Here is a 23,390-nt window from a genome sequence, read left to right as displayed (position 1 = left end):
CTCAAGGCTAGCACTCTACCCATAATAAATATTTTTACATGGTAAACACCCAATCCTCCCTGCTACCCTCCCCCCCAAAGTTGTAAAGTTCAGATAAAAATGTTCAGATAAAAATAACTCCCACATTTACTGTAGCTCCCAGTGTCCTCTTGAAGTCTACAAAATAATTGCTTTTTGTGTTGCTTTTTGAGAGAGAGAAATGTTCAAGGAATATATGAGTTGGTTTCCAGGCAATCACCCACACCTTTCTCTGATCATTAGGAGTTTTAGCATTTCACAAGTAAAAAACACCACTTAAAAATTAGTATAAAACCTGGGGCTGGGAAGGTGGCTCAGTGGTAGAGCGCTTGCCTTGCATGCATGAGGCCCTGGGTTCGATTCCTCAGCACCACATAAGCAAAAAAGCCAGAAGTGGCGCTGTGGCTCAAGTGGTAGAGCGCTAGCCTTGAGCTGAAGAGTTGAGGGACAGCGCCCAGACCCAGAGTTCAGGCTCCACGACCCGACCAAAAACAAACAAACAAACAAAAAAACCCCTGGATTTTGAAGCTTAGAGTTGAGTGCAGCAGAGAATGATTGGTGAAAGGGTGACATGCCATCAGCCACTGAGTGACCTCTGGCCCCTTGGGCTGGCTGACATCCTAACCACACTGGGTATGGGCTGGCCCCCTTCACAATTTTCCACTACGTGCAATTCCATCTGCTCAATCAAACGGAAACAAAAGGTCCTTGGACCTTAAGAAATTTCCTTCCTGATACTTTCTTACCCCATTGCATCATCGAGAAGAATACATCCCCAGCTCAGCACATAGGAAATGCAACAACAAAAAAAGAAACTATTAAGAGATACACACAGAGACATACTTGTGTATCACACAAAAAATGCCTGATCTGTGTACTAGAAAAGCCATGAAGTTATTAAACATATAGAGTGGCATTACTTAATATATTGAAATTATAAACCTTGTCAATTCACCCATAGCATACTTACAGTCACAAAAACTGCAGATGATTCTCTTTTTTCACTCAAATTTTTTTTTTGTTTCTTTTGTACTAGCACTGGGACTTGAACTCAGGGCATAGGCACTGTACCTTAACTTTTTCTGCTCAGTGCTGGTGCTCTACCACTTGAGCCACATATCTACTTCTGGTTTTTCTTTGGTGTTTAATTGGAGATAAGACTGTAACAGACTTTCCTGTCTGCGCTGGCTTAGATCTTCAGATCTCAGCCTCCTGCATAGGTAGGATTACAGGCCTGAACTACAGACACCTAGCTTTAACAGTGAAATTTTAATTTATTCTCCTGCACAAAATGTTCCAATCATTCCATGCACTCCCACCTCCTCTCCTTGCCACTTGTGTTAAATAAGAAAATGCAGCCATATATTTCCAAAAGATTTTAGCCTTTTTCTTCCTGTGCATGAATTAATTTCAAGGATCTATTACGATAATAAACCAATAAAGGAATCAGAGTTTATTCTGAACATTAGCAAGCTTTAAACTGGAGAGTTTTTCTTCCTTTGTTTTGTGGCATTGACTCATAGTAGAAGTTACGTGACAGCCTTAGAAGATTTTGAAATTTGACCTGTGATGGAATTATTGTTTTCACCTTATTTTTGTAGGATAATATTTTCCTCTTTCACTTCCTGTTTGTGCATCCAAAATAAGCTCGTGACCTACATTAAACATTACCCACTTTGCTTTGCCATAGATTTCTTTTAATTAAGAAGACTTCAGAAAATTTAACATTACTATCTTGCATTTACGAGATGACCACAGACTTAGATGCTGAAATAAGATTTTGAATTGTTTCATGCTCAATATGAAGCTGCGGGTGAGTTCCTAAGACTCCGTAGATGATTTCCTTGTTAAAAAAAATAAAACAAAACAAAAATTAAACCTCCTAAACTGTTACAACTATCAATGGTTGCTTGTACAATATTAAACTAAGAAATTTTTAGAGTTCTATGAACTCTCTAGAATTATATAATTTTTGTCTGATGGCACTAGTGTTTGAACCTAGGGCCTTGTGCTTGCTAGACAGGTGCTCTACCACTTGAACCATGTCCCCAGTCCTTTTTTTTCTTGGATTATTTTTCCAGTAGGGGCTCAAGGCTTTTTCCTAGGCTGTCCTTGGACTTCAACCTTGATTCTCTTGGATTAGCATGAGCTAACTAGGTCCAACCTAAACACAGTATTTTGAATGTACAAAAATCTACAGCTTTCATCAACTTACCAAAGTTGGTTTTCTTAATTCCAAGCAAACTTGTTTACTTCTATGCTTCAGGGCTAATAATATTGAGAAAACAATCAATTATTTGAGGAAAAATAGATTATCAATGAAAAATTCAATTTTGTAATAAAATAATGAAAAAGGTTCTCATGGATGAATTATTAACGTACTCAAGGTAAACAACTATACAGCCACATATGTTTTCCTTCCCCCCAAAATATGTAAAGTAAGCTGGGCAATGGTGGCTCATGTCTGCAATTGTAACTACTCAGAAGGCTGATATCTGAGGATCACAATTGAAAGTCAGCCGGGACAGGAAAAGTCCATGAGACGCTTATCTTCAATTAAGCACCAGGACCCTTCCCCCCACAACACATACATCCCATATACATATTAATGAAATTCTCATCTTCCCTAAGTGCTTACTTCTGATGGCAGAGTTCACATTACACAACTTATAAATAGACCCTATGAAGTTCTTGTAGATTATGTTACTTTACCCTTATTTGATATTATTCTTCTCTCTCGGTTCCTTCCTTTCTTCCTTCCTTCTTTCCTTCCTTCCTTCCTTCCTTCCTTTCTCCCTTCCTTCTTTCCTTCCTCTCTTGCTTTCTTTCTGTCCTTCTTTCTTTCTGTAGAACTTGAGTTTGGACTCAGGGTCTCTTCCTTGTTAGCCATGAGTTCTACCACTTGAGGTCCACCAGATTTTCACTTTTGGCTAAAGGATCTCACTTAATGCCTAGGTTGGCCTAGACAGAAAACTTTTTAGTTGTGTCTTCTCACATCAAGGGGATGACAGGCATGTAACCACCAAACTCAGCGATTGGTGGAGATGAAGTCTCACAAACTTGGTTTTTGTTTTGTTTTGTTTTGGCTTGGGCTAATTTATGACCTCTTAATCTCTGTCACCCAATAAAGCTAGGATTATAGGCCTGAGCTACCATGCCCAGTCTATTCTACATTTCAACCAAACCCAGCTAAGCACATCCTTCTGAATTTCCCATGTTTCCACACCTGTCTGTAAATGGCATTTCTGTCTTTTTGTTCAAAATCTCTATGGAGCAAATGCCTGCCCATCCTCTAACATCACAGACATTCTACTCTATAAATCTTTTTGCTATTATGGCCAACCTATAGAAGGGCAGTTATTCACCTCCATGTCCTTATCCAATGTTAATAATAAATATCTTGATGGGGAAAATGAAGCTATGGCTCAAGTGGTAGAGTGCTCACTAGCCTTGAGCAAAAAAGCTCAGGGACAGCATCCAGGCCCTGAGTTCAGGCCCCTAAACTGGCAACAAAATCTCCAGAATGAACAAAAACAAAACAAATATGTTGATGAATATGATCATATCACACATACCTGATTACTAGGACTGTGTCACATTCATCCCATGGCTTCAATACTGAGCACAGAGACTTGAGGAGGGGAGGACTTCATTAATTAATTAAATAAGAATATTCAAGGGTCAGCAAGAAAAACAAAGTAGAGTGGGAAATGGCTCAACCTTTGTATAAAGATCCATGAATTCACTATTATTGGCATAAAACTCTTAAAGGGATACTTCATTGCCAGGCATCAGTGGCTCATGCATGTAAGCCTAACTACTCAGGAGGCTGAGATCTGAGGACCACAATTCAAAGCCAGCCCAGGCAGGAAAAGTCTATGAAACTCTTATCTCCAATCAACCACCAAAAACTAGAAGTAAAACTGTGGCTCAAGTGGTAGAGCACCAGCCTTGAGCAAAATATCTCAGGGACAATGCCCAAACCCTGAGTTCAAGCCCCAAGACTGGCACACACACAAAAAAGGATACTTAATTGTTCTGATCTGTTGTGAACAAGAGGAAATAATGGCAGCTTCATGCTAGGGAGAAGCATTGCCACCCAGGGAGACTTGGTTTGCACCTGCACCCCTGGGGGCTTTCCTCCCCTAGCCTGTACTAGAATCCTCTTGTATTTCTTTTCAAAAATATACTAATGAGGAGACTCAGGACCAAGATGAGTTCAGATAGACAGGGCTGTTTTATGTACTGTCTGATAAGCTAGTGTTATAAACTTGCAGGTTGGAGTTGATAGCTGGTAAAGTACTGTTCCAAAGTCACCTATGTGATCTCATTTGGTTTTATTTGGATCAGTTATTTTCAAATAAGCAGATGTGAAAAAAACAAAACAGACACTTAAATAGTCCTTATGGTATACTGAGGAGTCTAGCCTGGAACAGAGACTTTCTTCTCACCTGTACCTCGGGGTTCACTTTGAATGACATGAAGACAGGGGCTAGAAGGTTTGGCTCAGTTGGTAGAGCACTAGCCAATGAGCAAAAGTGGCAGGTATAGAGTTTGAGTTCTGGTCTCTGACCTAAAAAAAAAAAAAAAAGACAGAAGATGAGGGATTAGAAATGTGGTAGTAGAACGCCAGCCAGTGAGTGAAAGCATCAGATACTGAGTTCAAATCCTTGTCTCAGACAAAAAAAGAAAAGGATGGAAGATGGTTCAATATAACCAATTATTACAAAATGTTTTGTTTTTCTAAAAGCAGTTATATAAAGAAACTGAAATATACAAAAACCTATGAAATGAAACAGAAAAATATCCTTTTCTACTCTGTGTTGTGTGTGTGTGTGTGTGTGTGTGTGTGTGTGTGTGTGTTTGTGTGTGTGTGTGTTTGTGTGTGTGTGTGTATGTGTCCTGGGCATGAACTCAGGGTCTGAGTGCTGTCTTTAGGGTTTTTTGTTCAAGGCTAGCACTTTACCACTGGTGCCACAGCTCTACTTCTGGTCTTTAGGTAGTTAATGGGAGATAAAACTCTCACAGGCTTGACTTCGAGTTGCAATCCTCAGATCTCAGCCTCTTGAGCAGCCAGAATTACAGGTGTGAGCCAGTGGCACCTGGCAACTTCCCTAGTCTTGTCCCTTCCATGGTTACCACCAGAAATGTACCCTTCCAGAAACCTCTACATTGTATGTGTGCATAATATATATGTATGTGTTGTAAGCCATATTAATGTATTTTAATAAGTATATATAACTAGACATATGCATTATATAAATGCACCTTTGTATATAAATTATAAGGCCATTAATGGAAAACATAGGACATCTTACTTATTTATGTGTGTATACACTGTTTTTTGTTGTTGTTGGTTGTGGGGCCGGAACTCTGGGCCTGGGCGCTGTCCCTAAGCTCTTCAGCTTAAGGCTAGCTCTCTACCACTTGAGCCACAGTGCCACTTACTGCTTTTTCTGCTTATGTGGTACTGAGGAATCGAATGCAGGGTTTCATGCATGCAAGGCAAGCACTCTATCACTGAGCCACCTTCCCAGCCTTGTATATACTTTAATTTTTTTAACTTTATTGTAAAGATGCTGTACAGAGAGGTTACACTTACATGAGTAAGGTAATGAATACATTTCTTGTCGAGCATTGTTACCCCCTCCTTTGTTTTCTCCTACTATCCCTACCCTCCCTCACCTCCACATTCCTCTCCCCAAAATGTGTCTACATAAAATTATTCTTGTATGTTCACATACACACACACACACACACACACACACACACACACACACACACCCCACACACACTCACGATAGTCATTCTGCTATTCTGTGAAAGATTGGTTTCAAGACCCCATGTAGATACCAGGGTCAGTGGATGCTGAGAGCAGTAAAGCTTGACTGGAACACATCAACGGGAAAGTGTGAATTTTGTTAAGGCCACTCGGAGCAAGACTGTAGACTGCTTCAGGTCTCTGCCTCCTCTCCCATGGCATGGAGGAGAAGCCTAGGTATAGACAGATCCATCCCCTGGAACTGATTCCCTGAAACTCCAGGGGGAAGAATCACTCTGTTTCTATGTAAGATGTGAGAGAAGCCGACCACCAGTAGCTCACACCTGTTATCCTAGCCACTCCAGGAGACTGAGATCTGAGGATCGCAGTTTGAAGCCAGCTTGGGCAGGAAAGTTGGTGAGACAACTCCAATAAACTACCAAAAAAAGCTGGAAGTGAAACTGTGGTTCAAGTGGTAGAATATTAGTCCTGAGTAACAAACAAACAAACACAGAGACACAGAAACTCAGGGAGAGTGTCCTGGCTCTGAGTTCAGGCTTCAGGGCTGACATATAAAAAAGGTATGTGGTGGGGGGGTGGGGAGGAGTGGAGTTATATAGTTTTGACTCCATTTAAGGAAGCTTCTAGTACAAAGTTGTTCAAAAGTGGAATGGGCCACTATATAAGGAGATAAATGCTGTGGTATTGGAAATATTCGAGCCATCCTAGATAGGAAAATGCCTTAAGTGGCTTCTATGTCTTGTCATTAGTTAGAATATGACTGAGGGCAGTTCTGTTCTCTACAGCTGACTGCAAATTAGAACTCAACTAAGAGCAGATCTAAAATTCTACAGTATTTTTCTAGCTCTCATCCGCAATCTAATCTCATTGCATGCTTTGGCCTAGGTTTTATAAATAATTTGCTCTAAGTGGGAAATACTCTGCTCTTTAGAGAAAATGACCTTCTGAGAGAGAAGTGCTCATGCAAAAATATTGAATCAAGTAGAATAAAAAATAGAAACATCCAGGAGCTGCTGGCTCATACCTGTCATCCTAGCTACTCAGAAGGCTGAGGTTTGAGGATCACAATTCAGTACCAGTTTGGGCAGGAAAGTTTGTGAGACTCTGATCTCCAATTATGCACTGAAAAGCTATAAGTAGAGTTGTGACTCAAGTGGTAGAGTGCTAGTCTTGAGCAAAAAAGCTCAAGAACAGGGGGCTGGGAAGGTGGCTCAGTGGTAGAGTGCTTGCCTTGCATGCATGAGGCCCTGGGTTCAACTCCTCAGCACCACATAAGTAATAAGAAAAAAAAGCTGGAAGTGACGCAGTGGCTCAAGTGGTAGAACGCAAGCCTTGAGCTGACGAGCTGAGGGACAGCGCCTAGGCCCAGAGTTCAGGCCCCACGACCGGACCCAAAAAAAAAAAGCTCAAGAACAGTGTCCAGGCCCCAAGGATTGGCAGAAGAAGAAAAAGGAGGAGGAGGAGGAAGAAGAGGAGGAAGAGGAAGAGGAACAAGAACAAGCCAGGTGCCAGGGGCTCACGCCTGTAATCTTAGCTACTCAGGAGGCTGAGATCTGAGGATTGCCATTCAAAGCCAGCCCAGGCAAGGAAAGTCCATGAGATTCTTACCTCCAATTAACCACCAGAAAACGGGAAGTGGCGCTGTGGCTCAAGTTGTAGAGCGCTCACCTTGAGCTGAAGAGCTCAGGGACAGCGCACAGGCCCAGAGTTCAAGCACTACAACAGACAGCAAATAAAAAAGAACCAGAAGAGAAGAAGAAAGAAAGAAGGAAGAAGAGAAGGAGGAAGGAGAAGGAGGAAGGTAAGAAAAGAAGAAGAAGAAGAAGGAGAAGAAGAAAGAAGAAGAAGAAGAAGAAGAAGAAGAAGAAGAAGAAGAAGAAGAAGAAGAAGAAGAAAGAAGAAAGAAGAAGAAAGAAGAAAGAAGAAGAAAGAAGAAAGAAGAAGAAAGAAGGAAGAAGAAGGAAGAAGAAGAAGAAGAAGAAGAAGAAGAAGAAGAAGAAGAAGAAGAAGAAGAAGAAGAAAGAAGAAGAAGAAGAAATCAACCACAGTCACATGCCAGAGATCGCAGTAGCACCCAGGGTAACCGTGGTGCTTCTGTGAAGTCTAGAAGCTGAGTGGGACTCCCACCATCCCTGACTGGGGTGGGGAGAAGCAGCTCTTTGCGCTGGGGCTGCCACCAACTCAGTGCAGGGCTGCCATCCATGCTGCCCTCAGAGCCCACTCTGTGGTCTGCTAGTGTTTTTGGTTGTTGTTGTTCCTGTCTATTTTAAGAGCTGTAGAGATTTAGAAAGAGGTGATAAAGTAAACCTCAAGCTTCATCAGAAAGAGGAAGTTGTTGGAGTTATTCTTTTAGGTCAGGAAGAGGCCTCTGAGGTTACATAACCAAGTCATGAAATCCAGAGAACAGATGCTGGAAGCTCAGGGAAAAAAAAGGATGACTGGCTATGGTCAAGTGTGTTTTTTTCAATAGTAGAATATTTAATTTGTGCAAGTGAATAGGTAGTAAATAACAAATAATGGTTCATCTAAAAGGATATCTTTTACTTCAAAACAAAAACAAGTGCTTCATGACAGCATGCGAGAACCCCAAAAGAAGGTGAGAGTTAAAAGGGCGTCCAGAGCATCACATACAGTGTTCCTCCACATTGCATCAAGCTTCTAGGGTTTTCTGGCCATCACACTTCATTGGAAACCCAGGGTCTAGGCAGGGCTGACCATCTATTTGTGATGACCTCACCAAAGCTGTCTTGCACAAACTCCATCCAGAAAACAACCTAAAACAGTCCCTGATCAGTCCAGAATCACGTTCTTTCCAAAAAGCCTATCACTGGTGTTCTGAGAAAAAAAATAGATCTTCCTCTTAAAGTTCTTTGGTCTTTCAGCCTCCAGGAGCGAGGTGAAATCTAAACAAACAAGTTCTATTTTCAATTTGTCTTCTTGAAAAACCATACTTTAACCCACATGAAACCAGTGAGCATGCTTCAAACATTGAAGGCTTCCAGGTACTTTCTGAATTTGCTCTGACTCATGTCTTGCCTACATATTTATCCTCATTTAACAAAATAAAATAAAGTAAACCGGAGAAATAAGGACTCTTCTTCTCAACATGAATGACTTGCTTCTTCCCACATCCTCATCTTTCTTTTTTCCATTACCACATGATACTCTCTCTTTTTCCTTGAAACTGGTAACTAACACATTGGAAGATTTTTTTGACGTAGCATCCAGACTTTTGAAGTTCAATAATTTAATACAAAGTACTGCCAGTCAGGTGTTGTGATCTATTTGGATTTCTTTGTCCTTCTAACTAGGAGATTTTTCAAGTCATGAACTCATCTAAAAACTACAGTTGGCTTCCTGCTGGGAGCCTTTTGGATTAAATATGACTTCCTAAGTCTGGCAAGAGATCACAATTTCTTCCCTCTACCTATTAAAGAACACCTACAGTACTACCCCACACACTTCTTTTTAGGGAGGCCTTTTTCCCTATCAAGATCTCTCCCAACAATTTTTCTTGCTCCTGGTTGCCTTCCTGGCTTCAGGCCTCATTCCCACTCTCTCCCACAATCTCCTCCAAGATCCCGCCTAAAACTGCTTTTCTCAGGAAAGCTCCCCATGTAAGACCAAGTCCTGTCATGTGTCTGAATCATTTCACGTGCTTTATGGTTTTGTTTGGCTCTTGCAGTGCTTCTCTGAGAAAAGGTTGAGAGGTAGGGATACAGGGGGAAAACACAGACACCATGATTCTCCTAGTGCGAACATGAGGATTCAGAGAGATGAATGAGTTATTCCGGGTCTCACAGCATTGGGAGCCACAACTCCTACAACATGCTCTTATTTTGTGTGCGTGCCAGTCCCGGGCTTGAACCCAAGGCCTAGGTGCTGTCTGTCAGCTGCTAGTGCTCTATCTCTTGAACCACAGATCCACTTCTACTTTTTTGGTGCTTAATTGAAACTACAAGTTTCATGGACTTGCTGGCCAGGCTAGTTTCAAACTTCGGTCCTCAGATCTGAGACTCCTGACAAGCTAAGATTGCAGGCGTGAGCCACCAGCACCTGGTGAACATGCCATCTTCATCACATGCCTTTTATTTTCATATCTGCTTTACACTAAAAACAGAAAAAAAAACCAATATTACATAACAAAAAGAAAAAAAACATGACAGAATTAGGGCACTGCTTATGTTTCTGTTATTAAAAATCATGACTTTTAACATTTTTCATCACCTACTGTGAGGAGATAATTCAGTTAATCGCCTTTCAGACATTGTATAATTGGGAAGTGGAGGTGTGGCTCAAATGGTAGAGTACCAAAAAAAGTCCAATGAGAACATGATGCCCTGAGTTCAAGACCCATTACGAACACATACATACACAAACACACACACGCACATGCACATACACACCCACATTACTCACTCACAAAATCGATATTATATATTTGGCCTGTTCACCATGCTCCCTCAGCCTGTCTCCATGCAACTGGGGTAATGAGTTTGGGCTATTGTTAATGGGTGCAACTTCCAGGCCTGGCCCACCACTGCGTCTTCTGCAAACCTTCACACTCTCTCTTCTGCTCTGCTGGCTGGATGTTGGGCTCCAGGGTATCTAGAAGTTCAAGTTGAAGATAGTGGAGGCATAAGACAGAATGAGTTTTGCCCCAAATCACAGTTGGTAGAGAGCTGCCTGGTGATGAGGAGGACCCACTTTGAACTGAGGTGTGATGAAGGGATCTACTACCACTGTATTGGGCCACTTTGAGTTTGGCCTGCGTTTACTCAATCTGACAGGTGTTTGCTACTTAATTCTTATAACAACCTTCTGAAATAGATATATATCCACTTACAAATCGAAAGTGATCACATTAAGTACATGAGGTAGAGTTAAGACTTGAATCTAGCTCTACTGGGTTCTAACTCTACATGTCATACATTTCCTTCCTTCCTTCCTTCCTTCCTTTCTTCCTTCCTTCCTTCCTTCCTTCCTTCCTTCTTTTCGCTCTTCCTTCTCTCCTTCTTTCCCTCCCTCTCTTTCTCCTTCCTCCCTCCCTCCTTTTCTTCTTTCTTTCCCCCTACCTATCTGACTGTATATGATTTCCTTCCTCCCTCCCTCAATTTGAAGATGAACTTCTGCCTACTACCAACAGATGGCAATAGCTACCACCTATAGGCTAACACTGAATTTATGAACAAATGGATTTAGGATACCTTGAAATGAATACAACCTGTATGTGCAGAGAAAGGTTTCCAAGTTCTTTGATGCCTTTTCTCTGATGAGATTCATTTGATGTTTTGAGAATTGTTTCCAAGTTAGTCAAACCACTAGCACTTCTGTGGTCTTCTTTGAAAATGAGGAAATTAGTCCTGGATCATTTATCACCAGTATGTTCCCTATAGAATCTGACTAACCATTGTTTTCATCTAATACATGTTAAGAGCAAGACATGTGTAAAAATAGGTAAGTAATAACTTGGCTGTTATGGAAACAGCCCAGATAGATGAATAGATTAAAAAAAGTGTATATCTACACAATGAAAATGTACTCAACTGTTAGAAAGAACAGGATTATGTCATTTTTCAGGGAAATGGATGGACCTAGGACAAACTATGTTAAGTGAGGCAAGCCAGGCTCTGAGAGAGAGTGGCATATGTTTTCCCTATATATGAAGCTCGATCTACAATACACTGGGCCATGATAAATTATACAGGTCTCTAGGCATCCACACACAGTGAGACCAAAGGAGGATACTAGGGGAGGACCACAAAAGTGCAATGACTCTGAGCACTTAAAATAATACTTATTGAAATGAATCCCAGGAATTGGAAATACGTTTTTCGTTGTTTGTTTAGCTTTGTTTATTTATTTATTTTTTTGGTCCGGTCGTGGGGCCTGAACTCTGGGCCTGGGCCTGGGCGCTGTCCCTCAGCTCTTCAGCTCAAGGATAGTGCTCTACCACTTGAGCCACAGCGCCACTTCCGGCTTTTTTCCTTTTTGCCTATGTGGTGCTGAGGAATCGAACCCAGGGCCTGAGGCATGCAAGGCAAGCGCTCTACCACTGAGCCAACTTCCCAGCCCCAGCTTTGTTTATTTTTATGTTGACGGGCAGAGAAAGGGAGGGAGGAAGGGTAAAAAGATGCAGTCAAGGTGTTTAGTAGACACCATGCAGAAAATGAACTGTGTACCTTGTAAGCAGGGACAGGAGGGAGAAACTGGGGGAAAGCAAAAGAAAGTGTGACATTATCCAAAGAGAATTGGATGCACTGAGCTGACTTATGAAAATGGTAACCCCTGCGTACAGCACCTTAGTAACAATAATGAAATTATATTTATCACATGAAGGCTAGGTAAGCTTGCAGTTCACCATAGGGGAGACAATATGCAGTACAGAACCCCATAAGTAATATGCTGTAATTATACTCAACAACAGGTAAGCCCAGCTATATGAATGGCACACTTAAACTGTCTCCACTTTTTATTTTGCTTCTGGACATTTAGAACATTTTCCCCAGTGAATGACACTTAATGGTATAGTTAAAATGATGAGAAAAAGAAACTGTACAAACAAATGCTGAAAGCCAAGCAAGCAAGAACACTGCTAGAGTTTGGACATGAAGCCCCACCATGGAGAGCCCAGCTGCCCAGGCTTGCTCTGTGATACAGCAATGTCCCAATGCAGGACTTCCATCTCGAGAGCTCTGGCTTCCTCAACGAAGGAATCCTTAGATGGGCTTGTCATGGGATGACATTACTGGGAGACGGTAGAAATAGGAGATGGAGCTTAGGTGGTTGAAGTAGATCACCAAAGACCAGCCTTTGAAGGATAGTGTTTTGTCCCTAGACCCTTCCAGCAACTCTCTGTTTCCAGCCATCAGTCTCTGTAACAATATTACCAAATCAAAAATAGTGGGGGTACATGACAAGCAAAATATCCACATCAACCAATGAAAAGCTGGGTGCAATGGTGTGTGCTTGTCACCCTAACTACGTGGGAAACAGGAACAGGAAGACGCTGGCCTGGGCTGGCCTGGGTATACATGTGAGACCCTATTCAAAAACACCTGAAGTAAGGGGTGCTGCTCAAGTGATAGACCACCTGTGTACCAAGCACACAAGGTAGAGTTGAAACTCAGTACAAGAAGAAGGAGGAGGAGGAGAAGAAGGAGGAGGTGGAAGAGGAAGGGATGGAGGGGGAGGAGGAGGAAGAAGAAGAAGAGGAAGAGGGAGAGGAAGAGGAAGAAGAAGAGGAGGAAGAGGAGGGAGAGAAAGGAGAGGGAGAGGAAGAGGGAGGGGGAGTGGAAAAGGAAGAGGAAGAAGAATAAGAGGAGGAAGAGGTGGAGGCAGAGGAGGAAGAAGAAGAAGAAGAGGAAGAAGAGGAGGAGGAAGAGGAAGAAGATCAATAGAAGGGTTGATGAAATGGGTTTGGGATCATTATAGTCCTGAGTTGTGGTTCAAAGTCTGCTTTGTCAATAATTGACAGTGTGGCCATGGGAAAGTTTCCTAGCCTTCTAGAGACTCAGTTTCCCCATCTATGAAAAAAAGTAAGTAATATATTTACATCATAAGACTTTGTTAAACAATATAAGCCAGACGACCAAAATGAGGGTGGCAGGATGAAGTGTACAAGGTTACATTGGAAGGTTTCCATCAACGATACATTTGTAATAAGAAGTTCTGTGCTAATTGTTTTCTCTCATTTACAAATTCATTAATCCAAGTTATTATTTGGTGTGTATGCAATTTGAATGGCCTAGATTATTATATCTTCCTTTAAACATAGTCATATCTGTGTGTGTGTGTGTGTGTGTGTGTGCGTGTGCGCGCGCGCGTGCCTGTACGCAGGCACACCCCTGTCCTGGGGCTTGAACTCAGAACCTGGGCGATGTCCCTGAGTTTCTTTTGCTCAAGGCTATGACTCTACTACTTGAACTACAGTCTCACTTTGACTATTTTGGCAGTTTATTGAAGATAAGAGTCTTACAGGGATTTTTCTGCCCAGCTGGCTTTGAACCACAATCCTCAGATCTCAGTCTCCTGAGTAGCTAACATTAGAGGTATGAGCCACTGGTGCCTGGCTCCTGAACTTTTTTTTTGCTCAAGGCTAGTACTCTACCACTCGAGCCACAGTTCCACTTCCAGCTTGTGTGTGTGTGTGTGTGTGTGTGTGTGTGTGTGTGTGTGTATGTGTGTGTGTGTGTGTGTGTGTGTAATTGAATAAGAGTCTCAAGAACTTTCCTGCCCAGGCTGGCTATGAACCATGATTCTCAGATCTTAGCCTCCCGAGTAGCAAGGATTACAGATGCGAGACACCAGTGCCTGGTGGAAAATGATAGAAGCACACATAATTGATTATGATCACCAAACAAACTTCATTAAAGTAAGATACTACACATGATAAGAATATGGAGTGGATTGGAGGGAGAAAAAACTAGTGAAGAGATTGTCGTAATTGATATAAGCAGCATACGGGAGTTTAATAGTTGAGATGGTGCAGATTAAAAAAGATGTAAAAAAGGAGTTATCTTTCAGTGATTGTTTAGATTTAGGAAGAAAGAAAAGGGAGAGAGAGTTAACAAAAGTGAACTTCCTATCCCCAGTGATCCTCGGACCTCAGACTCCTGAGTGTGAGCCACTGGTGCCCAGTGCGCTGGGTACTGAGTGTCATGCGTGGACTGTAGGGAGTCTGGAGGGAGTGAGGGCCATTGAGGGGGCTCTGTAATGCTCCTGGTGACACAGGATAAGGGCCTGGGAAGAATGGTTGAGGTGACATGGAAAATGTGATCAGATTACAGTTTTTTCTTGTGAGATGGGGTCAGGCTGGTCTTGAACTCCTGGGCTTCAGTGATCTTCCTCCTTCTGAATAGGTAAGGCCAAACCTGGCTTAATATAAAGATCTTTGCCTTTCCCAATAGTACTTCAACTCATTCACGCTTCATGAAAATGCTTTAGAAATTCTAAGGTTAATGGACATGAGTGTACTCATTTGCTCTCTGACTTTGTGGCTTTCTCTTAGGTTGAAAATAAACTTCTCAGGTAATCATCCACTGATTAAACACATTTCTCAAACTCTAGGATGATTGTAACATATCATTGTGCATATTTAGAAAATGCTAAAACACAGTAAAATGATTCATATCCACAAGGACAAAAATATCCTTTGATTTTTCTGGTCATAGGTCTTGAACTCAGGGCCTAGTGCTGTCCTTATGCTTTTTTTGTGTGCCCAAGGCTAGCACACAAAAGTGGAGCCACAGCTCCACTTCTGGCCTTTTATTTTTACTGGTAGTTGGAGATAAGAATCTCATGAACTTTCTTGCCCAAACTGGCTTTGAACCCTGATCCTTAGTAGTTAGGATTACAGATATGAATCACTGGTACCTGGAGCAAAAATAAATCTTTCAACATTTGTGGTGATGGTGTGTTACGCTACAAAACTTCATTTTCAAACCAAGAACGAGAAATCAGAATTAGCTTTCTCTTCAGGCACACCTGTTCAATCTCCTAATCCTTTCCACCATGGGACATACAACTGATAATAATACACTGATAATTATAATTGATGTACAGATGGAGTGAACCCTAGCTGCATATTTCAATCTGGGTTAGTAGTTTCTCCTTAAAAAGAAGAGGAATGAAGGATTCAGGATCATCCTTCCATAATAACCTAAAGTGGATAACATCTTTACTTTCCTTAAGGAAAATCACCCAGCTGCAAATCCTATCCATTTTTTTTTTAGGATTGTTGGGTTGTATAGGAAAGCATACAGAAAGAAAAGTAGCCCAGCACTGGCAACTCATGCCTGTATCCCTAGCTACTCTGGAGGCTCAGATCTGAGGATCCTGGTGTGAAGATAGCCTGGCCAGATAAATCTGTGAGACATTTGTCTCTAATTAACTAGCAAAAAACCAGAAGTGATGATGAGGCTCAAGTGGTAGACTGGCCTTGACTGAAAAAGTTAAGCAAGAGCTGTAGACACTGAGATCAAGCTCCAGTATTTGCATACAATAAAGAAAGGAAGGAAGGAAGGAAGGAAGGAAGGAAGGAAGGAAGGAAGAAAGAAAGAAAGAAAGAAAGAAAGAAAGAAGAAAGAAAGAAAGAGAGAAACAGAGAGAGAAGGAAGGAAGGAAAGAAGGAAAGAAGGAAGGAAGGAAGGAAGGAAGGAAGGAAGGAAGGAAGGAAGGAAGGAAGGAAGGAAGGGAGGGAAAGGAAAGGAAGGGAGGAAGGGAAAGGAAAGGAAGGGAGGAAGGAAGGAAGGAAGGAAAGAAGAGGGGAGGGAAGGGAGGAGGGAAAGGAGGAAGGAAGGAAGAAAAAAGTAAAAATATTAAACTAATATATCAATGCATTGCAGTGAAGTTATATGAATATTGATCTAAGATCACCACAGAGACTATGGTGATCTGATACATCCAAAGACAGATCTTTCCAGACACTGCTATCTTTACGTGGTCAGATCAGTAGGGGGAATAGCTCTGTGATACAGAGTGGTTTTTGTTTTGTTTCTGGACTTTATATTCTTTAAAATTATCTTTAAATAGTTGTACAAAGGAGTTTCAGTTCAACATGTCCATTTGTGAATATAATATACCCTGTTAATGTCACCCTTCCATTGTTCTCCCAACCCTGCCCCTCCCCTCAAGTTACCAGGTTCCATGATCACATCTGTACCTTGAATAAAGTGTTGATGGAAGGCGGCTTTGGGGAGGGAATAAGAAATTCCTTTCATCTCTGGGTTCTCTAGGTTCATCTACTATCCCCAGATGGCTTCCCACCATCTCTTCTCTTCTGAGAGCCACCATGGTGTCCTTTCAAGATCTCAAAGCACTTGTCTCTGCTATCTTCAGGATATTTTGCTATGTTTTTCTTTCTTTGTGCTGGTCCTGGAGCTTGAACTCAAGACCTGGGTGTTGTCCCTGAGCTTTTTTGCTCAAGGATAGTGCTCTACCTTTTGCATCACAGATCTGCTTCCAGCTTTTTGGTGGTTAATTGGTAAGAGTCCTACAGACTTTCCTGCCAAGGCTGCCTTCAAACTGTGATCTCAGCTTCTTGATATTAAGCTCTTGCTTAATATCCCAGTAGGATATTCTTTATATACACATCCCTAGTTAATCCTCCAAGTCAGAATCCTTGAAAATTTCCATCATTTCCTTCCCTCATTCCCTGTTACAGTCAGTGTACGAGGGAGAATCAGGACCAGTCTGCACTTTCTAGACTGAGAAACTGATTGTACAAGTTAGATCTTGCACAATTATGAGAGAAACTAGAGAAATAAAGGCTTGAAGAATGATCAGAGGAAACTCACTGGCCAGATGCTTAGGAGTGAAATAGGGTGATTGAGTTTGGCTAGCTCCATCTTGGCAATATGGTGGATGGTAGAGTCTGGCATCTTGTCTTCACGGTGGGCAAAGTAAAGCCCCCACCTCCCAGGTGATGGGCTTGCCTCAATCCCTGGAGACAGGAGTGGGCACTTGGTAATAGGTTATTAAACCTGTCAGTCTAGTGCCTGGGACTGGGAGTTTCCTGTGAGCCTGCCCCCTGACCTGGCCCTATTTAGGCCTGGACCAGCTCAGGTGCCATTATGCCATGCCATGTATCTCTGTGTTCTTGTCCTATCTCCTGGCTCTTCTTTGGTCCCCATGGCATCCCACTTCAGATCTCCATTGGAGTTGAATTGGTTTGTTGGTATTTTTGTTCTTTCTTTCCTGTCTGGCCTTCATGGCTCAGTTTTCTAACAGTGTTAAGTGTATTTGCTGGCTGCTGGTCTTTGAGACAGGAGTCCACCATGCAGTTACTGGCCTTTTAATAAAGACTCTAAGATTCGACCTCTCAAAATGTGGCTTCTGTTTTCTCACCTTACAACTGTGAAACAGACTGGGGCTGAGGTCTGGAGGGAGGTGTTGGCTCTCCGTGACTGTGACCTTTGTGAGATCCAGTGACCCCACTGTGGGTAGGCTACAGGTTGTTCTTGGTCAGCAAGACCGGCAGTCAGAAGGAAAGAGTGAGGAAAAACCAGAATTATGTGGCTAATGTAGAACCCACAAGCAAAAGCTTGGAATTTCTGTCTAGGCATAGCTGACACTATTAGTCTTAAAGCCATGAGTGTGGAGAGGCTAAAGGAGGAGATCACAGGTGTTGGACAACTGGGGGACAGCCATTGCCGATGACAGCCAGCTGACCAGTGACAATACTGGTGGCTCACACCTGTAAGTCCAGCTATTTGGGAGGCAGAGGTTGGGAAGACTGATGTCTGAGGCCAACTCAGGGGAAAAGGTAGTGAGATTTCCATCTCAACTAACAAGTTGGACGTGGTGGTACACACCTGCAGTCCCAACTACATAGGTAAAAGATCAGATTCTGTGGGGCCACTCAGGACAAAAATCTGAGGCCCTATATGAAAAATAACCTAGAACAAAAAGGCGGTGTAGATCGAATTGTAGAGCACTTGCCTGGCAAACACGAGGCCCTGAGTTCATACTGCAGTACTGAAGAAATAAGAGTGTAAGCCAGAAAGGAGAAGGAAAACAGATAATTGGCATTTGGTATATTTGTTATTTGAAAGCTATATTTATGATTTCTTGCCTTTATCAGAGTGTTTATTTTGTAAAATAGAAGATTTAAGTTCATAGCCACTAAGTAAATTGCTCAAGGGTAAACCATGAACTTAAAGTTGTTCAAAATTAAACCATGCACAAGTCGTGCAGCTGACTTGGACCCAGAAACATTTGTTTCCATAGGGGATGACTTTTTCATTGTACCAGAAAGCAGGGGGAAGCCTAGGCCCTGACTGGTCTTCCTTTGGGGTTCTGTATTTCTAGAAGAGTGGTTTATCTCTCTGGGATCATACCAGGCTGGTATGATGGTGGTCCATCTGTAGTATTTTGAAAGTCGTTAAGCAATACAATGATTTCATGATTTGTTCAAGAGCCACAAAGGAGGCTCACACCTGTAATCCTAGCTACTCAGGAGGCTGAGATCTGATGATGGTGGTTTGAAGCCAGCCTGGGCAGGTAAGTCTGTAAGACTTTTATCTCCAATTAATCACTAAAAAGTTAGAAGTGGAGCTGGGGCTCAAGTGGTAGTGTGCTAACCTTGAGCACAAAAACTCAGGGGCAGTGCCCAGGCCCTGAGTTCAAACACCAAGACTGGCGTGCGCATGCGCACACACACACACAGAATCGTAAAGGAGAGAAGAGATGGGATTTGGGATAAATGAGGGATGGGAACTATGTCAGACAGGAAGATAAACATGGCCCCTGTTTCAAGGTCAGAGGACACAGTGGTTGCTTGGTCTGGCTGCCCATAAACGACGTTGTGTTGTCAATATTTTCATATCAGTTTTTATTATCTTTAAGTAACTGTACAAAGGGTTTTAATTCAACCTGCCAATTTATGTCACTCCTTCCATCATCCTCTCCCAGATCTCCCATCCCCGCAGGTGCTAGCTTCTTGGTATCCATTGTGTTAGACTGTAAGTTCAAAAAAGTTACATCAGTGGAGTTCTCTCCTGCATACATCACACTTTAGTTAATATGTTTGTGCATACATGCAGATGACCCCGTATATATTTATATATTTACAATTTATGTATATTTATTTATATATAATTTATGAATATATGTTCATATATAAATTAGATCTAACTTCTACATATGAGAGAAAACACGAATCCTTTATCACGCTGGGCCTGACTTACTTCCCTAAATATAATTTTTTCCAGCACTATCCACTTCTCTGTGAATGCTGAGTCAATATTTTTTCTTCTTCTTTGCTGGTCCTGAGGCTTGAACTCAGAGTCTCCTGGAGTTTTCTGATCTTCAGAGCGCAGCCTCTTGAGTAGCTAGGATGACAGGTGTTAGCCACCAGCACCTGGCTAAGTCAATACTTTTACTTATTTATTTATTTTATTTTTTGGGGAGGTCCGGTCGTGGGGCCTGAACTCTGGGCCTGGGCGCTGTCCCTCAGCTCTTCAGCTCAAGGCTAGCGCTCTACCACTTGAGCCACAGCGCCACTTCCAGCTTTTTTCTTTTTGCTTATGTGGTGCTGAGGAATCGAACCCAGGGCCTCATGCATGCAAGGCAAGCGCTCTACCACTGAGCCACCTTCCCAGCCCCTAAGTCAATACTTTTAAAAGGTGATATGGCCCTAAGAATATATTTAAGATACCCTATCAGCTAGCTAGAACTCTGCCCAGAGGCTCCTTCTCTGACCCTTGCCCTGGCTCCCATGGATTTCTGTTCTGAGTGCACAGGGTGGCTGTGACAATGTGAGTCACTGATGACACATGGGTTTGACAGCAAAGTTCAGAGGCCCATGAGGAGGAAGAGAAAAGGGAGGATAGCAGTCAGCGGTTTGCAGAAAGGAGAGAGGAGGGGAGGCCACAGGAGCTCCCGCCTGGCATGCTTGTAATTTGCAGCCCACTTCCCGGTTCCTGCTTCTTCTCCCTTCAGACATGCGGGGTAATCCATACAAAAACTCTTTATGACGGTGCTGAGCAGTTACACAACTCAAGGAGACAGATGTGAGAATTTATTTTTCTGCTTATTTCTTTCACCATCTTTTTTTCCTAACAAGCTACAAATTGTTCTCTACCGTCTTTTGCTAACGGCTGAAAAATGTCAGGAGCCTTGGGCATCTCAATAAACCCCCAACATTATCACTAGAGGGTGGGAAAATAAAGATGATGGCTCATATTGAAGTCATGATTCTAAGATATTCCTGCCTTCTTATCCAGAGGTCAAAAGCCTGCAGTGAGCAAACAAGGACCCACAAATGATCGCTGGCGAGTATTTTACTGAACTGAAGTAAGTCCATTTACAAAACCGACTGTACTGCTAGGCTAGCTCCATCATGATGCAAATGGACGAGAAAGCTGGGGTGCAGGGTCCCATACCACACCGTCATAGGGGGCTCTTCTCTTAGGGCTCCCCAAATCCAGGGAACCTGCATATTAACTTGTCTTGTATATATGGAGGCTAGAAGAAGGTGAATGCATGTTCTGAAACCTTTTTTTTTCCACTTTGTGAGAGAAAATTCTATCATTTGAGGTATTGCTTATATGGCAGAAGAGCAGTTTTCGTATCATAAAAATGCAGGTGCAAAGTGAGCTTGGCGTGTGCAACACTCCCACACAAAAACCGGTGGTGACACAGATGCTTGGAGGCAATTATGCCAACACAGCTTGTGTTTTCACGTGGGTGGGTGGGGCAGTAATGACCTTGGATGGTCAGGAGCTCGTGCAATCCCGTGGATCCTGCTCTACAGAGCCTGTACAACCCAAAGCCACCAAGTTTTACTTCATTTCGTGTTCCACTTCCTAGATTTTTTTTGCAGTCAATCTGAATTATTTATTCCAAATACACCTTACATGAACCATTATGGCTGTTTGTTCTAAGTGAAATAATTCATTAAACTGTTCTTGATGGCATTATCTTTCTACTTCCTAGATTTTAACCAACTTCCCCTTTCCAACTCCAACCTTCACTCTCCAATGAAATAGATGTGTGTGTGTGTGTGTGTGTAGTAGTAGAATTTGAACTCAGGGCCTGGGTGACATCCTGGAGCTTTTACACTAATGGCTAATGCCTGATGCACTTGAGCCACACACCCCCTTTGGCTTTTTGCTGGTTAATTAGAGGTAAGTGTCCCATGAACTATCCTGTCCTTGCTGTCTTTGAATCCTGATCTTCACACTCAGCCTCCTGAGTAGGTAGGAGGTGAGCCTAGCCTGCTTCTTCTAACAATTCTTAATGATTAAAATGTTCCCACTGTCCTCTTGATATTCTGTCAGTTCCCTGGCTTCATCCATTTCAAGTCACTTTGTACCATTTCCTACCTCTCACAGCCATGGTCATATACTACATTTTGTCACAATTAATCATTTCCATCAATGGCTTTATAATCCCAATTCCCAGTACCCCGCCTGCTACCTCACCTCCTACCTTTCCAGCTTGCTTTCTCTAGCCCCAACTCTAATAATCTTGACTGACTTTCTGATCTTACTGTTTACAGATTGTTTCTTACTCCTTGGCTGTGCTATCATCTTTCTTTCTCCTTTTTTCAAGTCATTGTCTTCATTTGAAAGACATACAGGGGGCTGGGAGTGTGGCTCAGTGGTAGAGTGCTTGCCTAGCATGCATGAAACCCTGGGTTCGATTCCTCAGTACCATATACAGAGAAAAAGCCAGAAGTGGTGTTCTGGCCCAAGTGGTAGAGTACTAGCCTTAAGCAAAAGAAGCTCAGGGACAGTGCCTACACCCTGGGTTCAAGCCCCAGGACTGGCAAAAAAAAAAAAGTAGTATAGGCAGGCACAACGCACGGCTCTACCTGCTCTAAGTTCACATGCACACAGCTTGACATGAGAGGAATAATGAAGTCATGTCAACCGGCCTCACCTAACCAATGAAGCCGTCACCCTCACCCTCATCTGAGAGGTAGGGCTGTGAGGTGCTGGTTCTGAGGTGTGAACTTAGGGCCTGGGCACCATCTCTGAGCTTTTGTGTTCAAGGCTAGTATGCTACCAACTTGAGCCATAGCTACACTTCTGGCTTCTTTGGTAGTTAACTGGAGATAAAAACCTCACAGACTTTCCCCTGCCTAGGCTGTCTTTGAACCTCAATCCTCAAATCTCAGCCTCTAGGGTAGCTAGGATTATTTATAGGTATGAGCCACCAGCACCTGGTTACTACTCCCATCTTAAAAACAGTTTCAACTGATTGGTGTAGTCTATTTTACTTCTCTGTGAAGTAATTCCCTCTTCCCACTTTCTCCTTTCTCTTTCCCTCTCTCTCTTTCGTCTCCATCTCCATCTTCATCTCTGTCTCCCTCCCTCCCTCCCTTCCTTCCTCCCTCCCTCGCTTCCCCCCCCCTCCCCCCCGCCTTTCTCCCAGGCCCAGACTCAAGTTCATCTCTGATGCTTTTGTTCATTGGCTGGCACTCTATTATCCCCTTCCATTCTCTTAGGCCGTCCTTTAACTGAGCGTTTGTCTTCACTAATTTATTGAAATGGCCCTTTTCATGGTCACCAATGACAAACTTGTCCATCTGTCAGCATTCCAATGATTTGATCCTTCTTTTCCCCCTTGCATTAAAAAATTATCTTTAACTAGTTGTACAAAAAGTTTTCAATTCAAACATGTAAGTGCAATGCAGCCCCACTGATGGCGTGGATCATTCTTACTTCACTTGGCTTTGACTCTTTCATCCTCTTGGTTTTTCTCCCTTGTCAACATACCTTCCTTCTGCTTCCTTTGCTCATCTCCTCCTCATCCCAAACTTTAAACTGACAAACTGTGTCACATCTCCTTTTTTCCTAATTTAGATGAGCTCCCCTGGTGATCTCAATCAGCCCCATGCTTTAAACACAAGATGCACATGGCTTATTCCCAGATGTATGTGTCCAGACTTGTTTTCCCAGCCTCCCACTGGCAACTCTGCCCTCGTTGCTCTTCAAGCATGTGTTCCCATGGCATCCTCTTCACCTCATCCCTGCAGGCCTCTCTGTGCACACCTGTGCCTACTCTTAACTTCTGCATTTCCCAGCCTCCTCTGGGGCTTTGTCCTGAGCATTAGCAGTGTCTGATGTACTTTACAATTGAT

General features: G+C 42.6%; 1 long non-coding RNA gene across 1 annotated transcript; it reads right to left on the bottom strand.

Moving 5' to 3' along the window:
- Nucleotides 1-1,773: 1,773 nt before the first annotated feature.
- Nucleotides 1,774-4,571, bottom strand: LOC122119075. Its single transcript, XR_006149506.1, has 3 exons — nt 4,470-4,571; nt 2,234-2,286; nt 1,774-1,861 (listed from the first exon to the last, which is right to left on the bottom strand). It is a non-coding gene; the product is annotated as an uncharacterized LOC122119075 (long non-coding RNA).
- Nucleotides 4,572-23,390: the final 18,819 nt, after the last annotated feature.

The sequence above is a fragment of the Dipodomys spectabilis genome, unplaced genomic scaffold, assembly GCF_019054845.1.
Source record: "Dipodomys spectabilis isolate Male_0828 unplaced genomic scaffold, ASM1905484v1 ptg000162l, whole genome shotgun sequence".
NCBI lineage: Eukaryota > Metazoa > Chordata > Mammalia > Rodentia > Heteromyidae > Dipodomys > Dipodomys spectabilis.
This window is presented reverse-complemented; position numbering and strand designations above follow the sequence as displayed.